The following is an 11224-nucleotide window of genomic DNA, read 5'->3' as shown; positions in this document are numbered from 1 at the left end:
TAATACAATTTTTTTTTTTCATATAAAATTTTTAAGTTTGAACGGGGCTCAGGGGAATGTTCAGTGTGACAGCTGCATTCACGTAATATAGTAAACAAGCTAACGGCGCTAACGACAGATCGTAAATGTATGACAACTTTTTTACCGATACTATGTGTCAAACAATATCTAACTAAAAATACGACTGTGTTGTATTAAGTAGCTGTGAGCTGTAAATTCACCACTGTCAAGCAGAAGAGAGAAGATAATGTTATTTCAGAGCCTTACGTTGGAAAGTTTCTCCTCTGTGCCACTGCATCAGAACTGCAGCTGTCTGTGCCAAAGAGTAGAATGAAAGTCAAGAGCAAAATCTGGGGACTAGGACTTCCCTAAAAGCACATTGCACAGTACATTGACTAGCAAAAAAAAACAAAAAAACAAAAAGCGACTGCTCGACTTGAAGCAATTTCAGCCAACTGAGTCTCAGTCGTCTTCAACTTTCCTGGGACAGCTGGGAACTGCCCATTGGTTCGACATCCCATTGTTCCAACCATATTAAACTCATTGTTCCGAAGTCCGTTCTGAAATCATCATGATGCCCTGTGGTTAAGGTCTGGTTAGGTTTAGGCACAAAAACCACTTGGTTAGGGTCAGGAAAAGATCATGGTGAGGGTTAAAATGAAAAGGAAAGTGACAAACACATAAGCCGTGAGCCTGCTCCGCCTCAAGCCGGTCGCGGCGCACCATACGCCCGCCGTGAGCCGTTCAGCACCGCGGACAGTCGGACTAATGGGATGTCGAACCAATGGGCTGTCGAACCAATGACATGGACCCGGGACAGCTCACGTAAAAACATTAAATAAAGCAGTTTCAAATTGAAGTATCAATGTTTTAGTGATGCTCTTGTCGTAGGGGGGCTGTGAACTACAGTGTCTGACATGAAAACGCAAAAACACAAATGGATGTATCTAGAGTCAGTGTTTGGTTTGTCCATTCTGGGCTACTGTAGAAACATGGCGGTGCAACACAGCAATCTCCGTAGATGAGGACCTGCTCCCTATATAAAAATAAATGGCTCATTCAAAGGTAACGAAAAAACAAATAATTCTTATTTTCATGTGATTATACACTAAAGAAACACACAAAAAATACTGTGTTCCATTTCTGCAAACATACTCCCCTAAATCCTACACACTGGACCTTTAAAGAACAGGAATTTCCTGTTCAGTCTAAACTATAAGCTGAAAACTACGCCCATAAATCTGTGGTGTTGCTTTTGAAACTAACTACTGCCTTTTGCTCCTTTCAAGGTGGGAAAAGTTTTCCTACATGGGGCAAGTTACTCACAATTTAAAGAATCTAACATTTCTGCAGAGTTAGACCAGAAGATTGACACAACTGTCATATCTGTCCGGTATACGAAGCTACAGTTAGCTTAGCTTGACAGATTTTACTTGTACAGTACTTGCATTCATATAAAGTATATTGTCTGTGCTGGATACTCGTTTAAGTATTCAGCTCAACCCTACGCACTACTTCAAAGAAATATAACTATACTTTGATGGTTCCTGAAATAAACAGTTGTTACGTTTCACCAAATTATGATCTGTACAGGAATAGTGTAGTTGGTCTTTTAAATAAATTGTAACTGATAGTTGTGCACATTTACAAAATCCGTATGTTGGTTTTATTTTGTTTTTCCTTTTCTTATCTTCTTGCTATTAACTGCTACAACAATCCAAAATTCTCCACAGCCATAACTGAAGTTTTGACTTATTGCATCTGAATAAATTGGCCCTTCAAGGGATTTTAAAACAAACTCCATGAATTTATTGCAAATACTTATTGACCTTGCTCTGATGGAAAGTCCCAGTGCGCTCGTCCCCAGAAGGCGAATACGTCACTGTGGAGCGTTCTAGTCCAGCTCTCCAGGCTGGTCCAGATAGATGGCTAGCAGCTGTTGGCCCTACAACCTCTTCCCTCAGCACAACCATTAGGCCTATCTGTCTGCAATTTCCTCATTCTTCCTCAGCTCCCTCTGAAGTCCACTCTGATCGCTTTCCCACACCCCCACAGCTCAGCACAGCACCACACTGTACGTACACTGCAGCCTCGTTTGGCCTGAGTAGACTCGAGCACATTCACTGTACCAATTACCCTGTCCGCCCACATATGCACGCACACACAGACATGCATGTAGATAATCACACACACACACACACACACACACACACACACACACATCCTCTAATAAATTTCACCATGAAGCAAAGCAGGTGGACACCCATGAGGAAGATGTTAGAGGAAGATCTCTGCAACCAGGGGAAGATTAATGTCACGCCACAGAGAGAGGCCAGTTGTGTAACTTTGTGCCGGGACCTCCTCTGGGACTCGGCAGCAGCGTGAAGAGCAGAACATCCTAAACTCTCAAACAGTTATGGTTACAGATTATACTGAGAGGAGAGCATGAGAGGAGAGGTGAATGTGAGTGGGCATCCAAACCTTTAAAGTTAATCAGGACTTATTGGTGTCATGACCTTCATGTTTGGCTCTAACAGGATGCATCCAACATCCTCACTCTACTGTCTTTCTAAGGTTCTGTATGTGACATGCAGAGCACTAATATAGCAGCAAATAACTATTTGCTATATAAAGATATAATGGAGTAATGGCGTCCTGAGCAGAGAATGAAGTGACACTCCCTCTGTGTGCTGTAATCAGAGCTTATTTTTGTGGTAGATGGTCCAGTTGCACATACATGTTAGTATGTGTATCCCACGGGCTAGCTAATCGCCTCTACTCTTCACTATGCTCACAAAGCAGTTACAGCTGATAATGTCGTCACAACACATGGGGCTCTAGTTTCGCAGACCAGGTGAGGTGGAGGCGCAGCGCACCTGCGCTTCTCCAACTGGGTGTGGCCAGGCGGATTTTGCAAGTTTGGCACACTGTGCACCTGGCGCAGCTACTCCTTTGTCCAACCTCCGTCCCTCCTACCTGCGCAAGTCGGAAAGAGGGAGGAGAGAAGGCGTGGAGTGGGTTTTACACACATCACACCAATCAAATGAGCCCCTCTCCTCGCCCTTAGATGCGCTGCGTGAAGGCGTAATGAGAGTTTACTCAGTTCGCCATGGCAGAAGAGAGCAGCAGCGTCAGACAGCCAAACTTCTCCCAGGAGGAAACTGATGTTTTGGTCCGGTAGGTCCAAGCTCGCAGTGTCCGAATATACAGAACTGCGAGCAGACCTCCACGGGCTGATGATGCGAAGGTAGCCTGGGAGGAGGTCACCACAATTGTAAATCAATGTTGCGTTTCTCTCGTGTGCGCGCACTCTCTCTCTTTCTCTCTCACAGTCTCACTCTGTTTCTTTTCTTTTGACTTTTCTAAGATGACAGATGCTGAATATATACTGACTATCTGATGCTGTGGCTGTTTGTGATTGGCTGAGAGGGATATGAACTCATTAGTTTTCTGCTGTGTTAATCAAATCAGGTTGGGTTTCCATTACACGTGCCAAACGGTGCCAATCCCCTTTGATCTGACATCAGATGTGACAGGACAGTTGATACAGAGATACATTTATGTGCTGATTGCAGAAAGTTGCATTGAATAGTGTTTTTTTTGGGGTATTTATTGCATTGTTAATGTGCCTGATATTCTGGAAACCCGCCTGTGAGGTTTTGGTGACGTGTGCGCACTGTCTGCCGGTCAGCCAAACTTCGGCTTACACCGGCTGCGCTCCCCCTGTGCTGACAGCAGACCTGGTTTCAGTTGGCGAGCTTTTAGCGCACCTTTGGCGAAGCCTTTTGGCACGAAACTGTCACTGCGCCAAGCTGGATCTGTCGACACCCCCTCCCTGCTGCGCTGCCACACCCATCTCAGCGCACATCAGTCTGCCAAACTACCAAACTGAGTGCACCTCGGGTTGCACTGCTCGAAACTAGCTCTGCGCTGTGTTCGCCACCCTGTGCTGCGCCGGGAAACTAGAGCCCAGTGTGTCATCACAGAGGTGTAGCGCACACCCTACGGTTCTCTCCCAGGTTGACACTGTAAGCTCTGTCAGCATTGTTGCTGTCATCAGTGCTCCTTGTGCTGTTAGCACAATTCGCTGCTAGCCAGAATCAGACTCTTGGTGTGTTCCATTTGCTCTGGGAGTAGGAATTTTGAGTTCCCAGTCAGAAATCTCAACTGAATTTTAACTGGACTCAGAAAATAAGGGGAACCTCAGCAACACCGACCCCACTATCAAAGATGGTTGCTCCATACATCAACAACAGTGAAAGCTGTAGTGACATAGTGTTTGTTAGCACCTCTGTCTGAAAAATAAAAGAGTCATACACAGTTCTGTCCAACTTCTATTTGGAGACATGTTGCTACATTGATTTTACACACTGTAATGCCCTATTACAAACTGGTATTGCTAACATCTTGTTTTTCCAGCTTGTAGGGGAGACGCGTCAAGGTTGTAACATGCACGTTTTCTCTTGATTGGTCAATGCGATCATGATGTCATCACGTCAGCATGTGACAAGTACCTTAATACATGTTCCCAAGGCTATTCAAGAGAAGGCTGAGACACGGGGTGAAACATGGGGGTATTGCACATGCGCAGTAAAATCTGGTCTGCACTTCCTCAAAGGCTCAGTAGATGGCGTGAGACCACGGAATAAGGGGGATGTTTGTTTCATGTCACTGTGAAACAGGTGAAACAGGTGCCCGCAGTCGGTCCTGGGTTTCCATTTTGTTGGTTCTGGGATATGTGCATGCATGTCATTTTCACAGCTTATTATTGGACTGTCACTGGTGGCGTGCGTTGTGGGTGAGAATGACAGAGATGCAATTCCGACAACTTCAGGCAGCCGCCGTCCAAAAGTCCAAGCAGACCGCACCAAGCGCAATCCTTGATCGCCTGAGCGGATCCTGCGCTTTTTATCTAGCGACCCTGCTGTCACCCTCCAGCATTGCAGCTCAAGTTACACTGCGCATGTGCAGTCCCCCCATGTTTGACCCCGTGTCTCAGCCTTCTCTCGAATAGCCTTGCATGTTCCCAGGAAGTTTCAAGTCTTTTCATGCATGCTGCAGGGAGACATCCGTGGAGAAGCTGGTTTTCCACAAAGTAAGTAAAAATTCACTCCCACAGTATTTTTTGACTACAGATTTTTTATTTAATATTACAGAGCTAAAATCCGCTTGGGTGTCTGTATGTGTATGTTCGTCACAAGTTTGCATCATTTTAACACATTATGATTGTTAGGTCCGTTCTGTAAACAACGCCAAATGAACGGTGCGCCAAGCAGCCCAGTTGTAACACGTTACATTTGAGACGACGGCAGAAATTTGCAAGCGCAGCTCGAATAATTCTGCTCTTTGTTTGCTTTTTTGTTTGTTTTACAGAATGTCCCCACAAAGGACCAGAAAAAGGGGCTTGATATCAGCTGATGTGCTAAAGGCAGCATCAGATAAGGTGTTAAAAGGGGGCTGTCTGTGCGAAGAGTGGCCAAAGACTATAAAATGTGTATGGGGGGAAATGTTCTGATGTGTTGGTTTTGTTGTGTAAGTTGTAGGCTGATTTTTTACTTTGTTCTGTGCCTTGTAGCCTAGCAAATGTTTTAATGTGAACACATTTTTTTAATATTTAATCTTTTTAATCTTTAATCTGACGCTTTCCCCTTAACTGCTGTAACACTGGAATTTCTCAATTGTGGGATCAATAAAGGTGTATCTTATCTTATCTTATCTTATCTTATCTTTTAATATTTCTGGATGCTGTGTTTATGCACTTTGTTCTGTGTGGCATGTTCTTTACGCCACCAAGGTCAGTTTTACCTTTAAATTGGTAGCCTATTGTTGCAGTTTTACCTTTTAAAAAATGCACTAGATGCTGAACTGCACATATTATGATGTTCTTTGCACTGAGATGTAGGCCTAGTCCTACCTTGAAATGTAATAGGCTAACCTATTTGGTTCTGTCTGTAGGCAAATGTTATTGTAGCCTATTTTGGGTGCACCTTGAATGCACTTCTTTATGCAACTGACATTTTAAGTCGAGTTTTTGCAGTAAAACTTTAAAATACAAATAGACTTTTTCTATAGCATGGACTATAAAAAAATAAGTGATTTGGTGTGTTGCTACATATTTGACCCTGCAGGGGTCAGTGCAGGTATGAATGGGACTTTTCCAAAACTCATGTGCCATATTTGCCAACATTCTGTGTTCAGTCAGCTGTCATTCAGTTATATTCTAAATCAAATTAGTGTTGTATAACATTCTTACAACTCCATCAGTCAAAGTCGCTAACTTTGTAGGCATAATCAATGCATTTTCCTATCAAGGAATTCACACAAACGCTCCAACTGGTACATCCGGTAAGTTTTAGTAATATGCAATATTTTTGATACATTCTTATCACATTCTTGTTATGAAAGAAACGTTAAACAGTTGCCTGAATGAAATATAATTGATCTGACCTGAAAACGATGAGTTTAATGCTACTTTTTAGCAGTGTTACAATTGTAACTCCTGCTGTTACAATTAAGACTCAAACGCGCTTCAGTTGTAACATCGGACAGAGTCTGCTTTCAGTTTTATTACTCAAGACCTGTTTTATCAATTGAAAAACTTTCAGTGGTTTATGATAGCAGACATGTGTTGGTGCTTTGCCTGAAAATATTACATATGTAGGTAAAACGATCTCTGAATAATAGAGTGAAAAGTGAAAAACGTTACAATTGTGGCAGTTCTCCCCTACTGGAACACGGTTAACTCGGATGTGAGGTAATTCCCAGCTTTGATCTCCAACTTCCAAGGTAAATAGAATGAAGCATCTGAATTGTAGATATGCTCTGAATCTCATATGCAGCTTTAATCTTTAAATCTGCTATAATCAATATTTTTACAATAAACAAATCAAATGATGATGTGAAATGTAAAACAGGTCACAAACCTGCAGAGAATTACTACCCGAGTCTTGCTCCCAAATTAACTGTCTTGGTTCGCTTTCACCAGTCTCATGGATCAGAGCAAGAAGCTGTTTTCAGCAACAAAGATATAAAAACCCACTTCCTGCACAGCATCAACCAATAGACAGACAAAGTTAGTTACTATCTGGTGAACATAGTTTAGTGAAAGTGAATCCAGAACATTGATATTAAATTACTAATGACCAACATTTCTGCATGTAAACCTTGTCCAAGTTAGAACATTTAAGCTCAGAATCCAACCTGAGCTGACCCTGCGTCCGTTGGGTCCAGCTGAGTCCTGTTGTGTTTGGGTACAAGTATGTAGCTCTGGAATGGTGGAGGAGTGTGGGAGTTGGTAAGGAGAGTCCAACAAAATCTGAGACATGTAGTCCAGCTATGAGCTCATTCTTTGCGTATGTATATACACACACATAACACACTGTATCAAATCACTTAACCTGTTTATATATGTTCCATTGGGTTTATTCCAGCTGCAAGCTCAGCACCAAGCGTCATGGCGACATATGTGTGTGTGTGTGTTCATGTGTCACCAACCCATGATTAATGACCCGCCGCCCTGCTTTCTTCAACTTCCTTCCCCTCCAGGAAGGAGAAGAATCATCACGTGTCACCATAATGGACGCCGGCAGACGGTCGCAGTGGCTCCTGCTTGGCTTCATGGATACAAACAGACCATAACATCCTGCACATGCAAATACACTCATACATTTACATTTAAAGCTGCGCTGGAGGACTTTGCATGTCAGTAGACCCATAATGGGACATCAGTAAACTCTGTCCTGCTCTGACCCAAGGCAGAGGTCAGCTTTATGATGATTTAACTGACCTTTTTAAGTTCCAATTGGAAGTTTTAAAGTTGGCATCACACTTGTTAAAGTAAGTGCTTATATCGTCCACACCTGAAATAGAGGAATTTTATTTAGATAAGAAAGTGAAGTTGAAAGCTGGATGGAAACAATATTTACACATGCAGGAAAATCTCAGGACAGTTGTCAGAATATAATGTTGGCATTGTACATTTCCCCAAACGCCAAATATGTTAAATTTGTACATTTCATACATGTCGTAGCAACACTTCTTTAGTAACATAGTATGTGAGCTGACTTTGGGCCCGTCCCAATACCCCCCCTTAGCCCTACCCCTAGATTGGTGCGTTCCCGCGTGGGGTAGGAGTGTCCCAATTCCTTTTTGCGTGTAGGGGTAGGGGTCATAATGAGAGGTAGTGGGTATGAAACTAGCCTTTCGGAGCGAGGGATTTCAGATGCTGACTTGCCAGCGAGGGGTAGACGTCGCCATGGCTACCACCATGCAAGAGACAGGGAAAAAAGTTCATACATGTACGTATAATTTCGCAAATAAACATAGAACTTTTGTAAAAACATTTTCGAATAACTATGTATTTGTGTAGAGAATGGTATAACAATTTTTCATTGCTATTCACGATGTCTAGATTGGAGTTGACAGAAAGGTAGCCAGCTAGCTAACGTTACTGTCGCCAGGTTGCTTGTTAGCTAGCTAGCTAGCTCGCACTATCTAGCGTCTGTCATCTGTCATGTTCTGCAAAATTGTAGGATTTTTCACATTACGACAACACGCCAGCTATTATAACTATGCTGCCTCGTAATGTTAGCTGGTCCTGTTTAAAATAGTTACATATGCGTGAACGTAACCGACGCAGTGACGTAGTGAGTGGTGTCCCAATTCCTAGGGAAAGATTTCAACCCCCCTACCCCTCGTTGTTTCATTTCGAGGGCCAAGGGCTAAGGGGTAGTGAATAAGTGGGGGTACTGGGATTGAGCCTTTGTCATCAGTAGGTGGAGGGATGGTGGATGGTGTGTTATCAAGGTGAGACACCTGCCAAGCTACTTTTCTAGCCATGATTTTGCTACGAAAGGTTGGTTTTTTTACCTCAACATTGCTGCATTTTCTGATGAAATATTGCCACGAAAAGCATTTGTTTTTTTACTGAGACATTGCTGCATTTCCTACCAGGATTGTGCCATGAAAAGTGGCTCCCAGGAAAACCACACAGTCAGCAATTTTTCCCAGTGGCCACTTGTGGTATTGCAGCAAATTCATCCTTGGTGTCCCAAAAACATTTTCCCCATAGGCCACCATTGTAAAAGAGATGTCTTTAAAATTGTTGACAGGACACCTCGCACCGTAAACAAGGTCAACTATGACTCTTGGTATTCTGAAATTTTGAGCCATGGTGGTTTTATATTTGTAAAACTTTCCTCAAACCAAGAAAAGCAATTTAAAAATCTGTGACATCATCACAATGTAAAGTCTATTAGCCATACGGAAACTCACAGGCGGGGCAGGAGAAACACTACTGCACATATTCAGTGGACCACATACTGCATAAGTAAACCTCCAAGCTAGAAAACATTATTGGTGTATGCGCCAGGTGAGCAACTCCATTGGAATGAATAGTCGCCATCTTGGCATCTAGTATCTAGTTTTTAAATCTGTGGTTGCATTTCCTGTCAGGATCGTGCCACTAAAACAGGCATTTTAAGCCCAAACATGATCTTCTGCTAACCATAACCAATGTTTTTTACACTGCTTTTACAATGATGTTATACACTGACGATATCCCGCTTATAATTGATAAACAGAATACAATTCAATTCCTAGAATATTAGACATCACAGCAAAGGGTAATAACCGCTTGATCAGACATATATAAGAGTACGTCACTGCTATGGCCATGTATGCTTGAGAAATGTTAGAGAAGCCAAGAAGAAAGAGGAAGCACAAACTGCACATGCACACACAGACCCAGTGAACACATCTCATCCATCAAAGCATCGCAGACTTTTCCAAACCCGTCCTGTCAAATGCACTTTTGTACGGAACGCCAAAAGCAAGTGCCGCGAATGGCAAGTGTGTGTTGGTGTGAGCACATGTGTACTGGACTGCCTGCTGACATGCTGCAATGTGCTGTGAGTGTGTGTGTGAAAGAAAGAGAGAGGAAGGGAGTGTTACTGACAAAGAGAGAGAGAGAGAGGGAATGGGAGATAAAGGAAGAAAAAGAATGAGCAGTGGAGAAAAAAAGGAGAGAAGAGAAAGAAAAGGGAACAGCAGAGAGACAGAAAAGCAAGCAAGTCTTGCATGTGTGTTGGTTCCCAGCCCTGTCAGGGCCCTGTCAGCCTGTGATTTATGGCACCGAGACTGGGAGCAGTCTTCGCTGCCAGCTCAGTATTGTTACAACTGACAGCTAATGAGGCCGGACGGGCTTTCAAGCACAGCACTTAACAGAGGCCTCCATCTTCACGAGTCACGAGCTCTCCTCTTTCTTTTCTCCCCTCTCTTTCTTCCTCCCATTTATTTCTTCTTCCAGGGTGGCAGCAGTGTGGCGAGCTACCACAAGATTTCTGGGGGTGCGGAGGGAAAATAAGGCAGGCCGACAGAGATATATGGGCGACACTCTGTTACTGCCGCACTTCCACTCTCTTCCTCCTGCATGCTATTAAGCCAGAGGCTCAGCTCATATAAATGAGGAAGAGAGGGTGAAATACACAAAGGGAGATATCGAGCCTCTTCTCAAATCAAAATATTCCACAATTACCCTGTCATGTTGTCAGAGCCTGGAGTTACACGTCCTCTCAGTCTATCTGTGATTATGTGAGTGTGATCTGTGTCAAGGTACCTGAACTTTATAGCCTTGGCTGTGGTGTGCTTTACTTTCAACACCCCTGGCCTGGACTACTTGGACCCCGTTCTATAATCACTACCAGAGTCTCTGGCAGAGTTGCCCCCCCCCCTCCCCTCCACCTCCTCCCACGGCCCCTGGTTTCTTGTCAGTCGTGATTAATGGCACTAGGGCCCCAGCGCGGCTTACACTGCCAGTTCCAGCGATGTTCCCTTGATACTTAATGAACTCTGACAAACTTCTTTTCCCTTGCTCTGTTGTTCCCTTTCCCCTCCACCACCCCGCCCCTCCCTGTTTAAAATGCACGGCACAGAGCTGCCACTGCAGCACCTAGGGGTTAGCTCTGGTCCTTTGTAAATTTCTCAAGAGGCCAGCATCTAAAAATAAAGCGCCACAGCCATTTTAGTGTCAAGACCCTTAGTTGTTGTCACTTCCACTGGATTGTTGCTGACTGAAGATGAAATAAATGGACTTTTTGAGTTTTTCAGCCCTTTTTTAAGGCAGGATTGTAGCCTCATTTTCTTTAACAAATGTCTGACTTTCTGTTTCTTGCTTTAGCTAACAGACCAAACCTACCCAGTGCACGTTAATGAAATAAACATCTGC

This window comes from Epinephelus fuscoguttatus, linkage group LG6, assembly GCF_011397635.1.
Source record: "Epinephelus fuscoguttatus linkage group LG6, E.fuscoguttatus.final_Chr_v1".
In the NCBI taxonomy this organism is placed as follows: Eukaryota; Metazoa; Chordata; class Actinopteri; order Perciformes; family Serranidae; genus Epinephelus; species Epinephelus fuscoguttatus.
The sequence above is the reverse complement of the archived record's forward strand: the minus strand, read 5'-3'. Positions refer to the sequence as shown.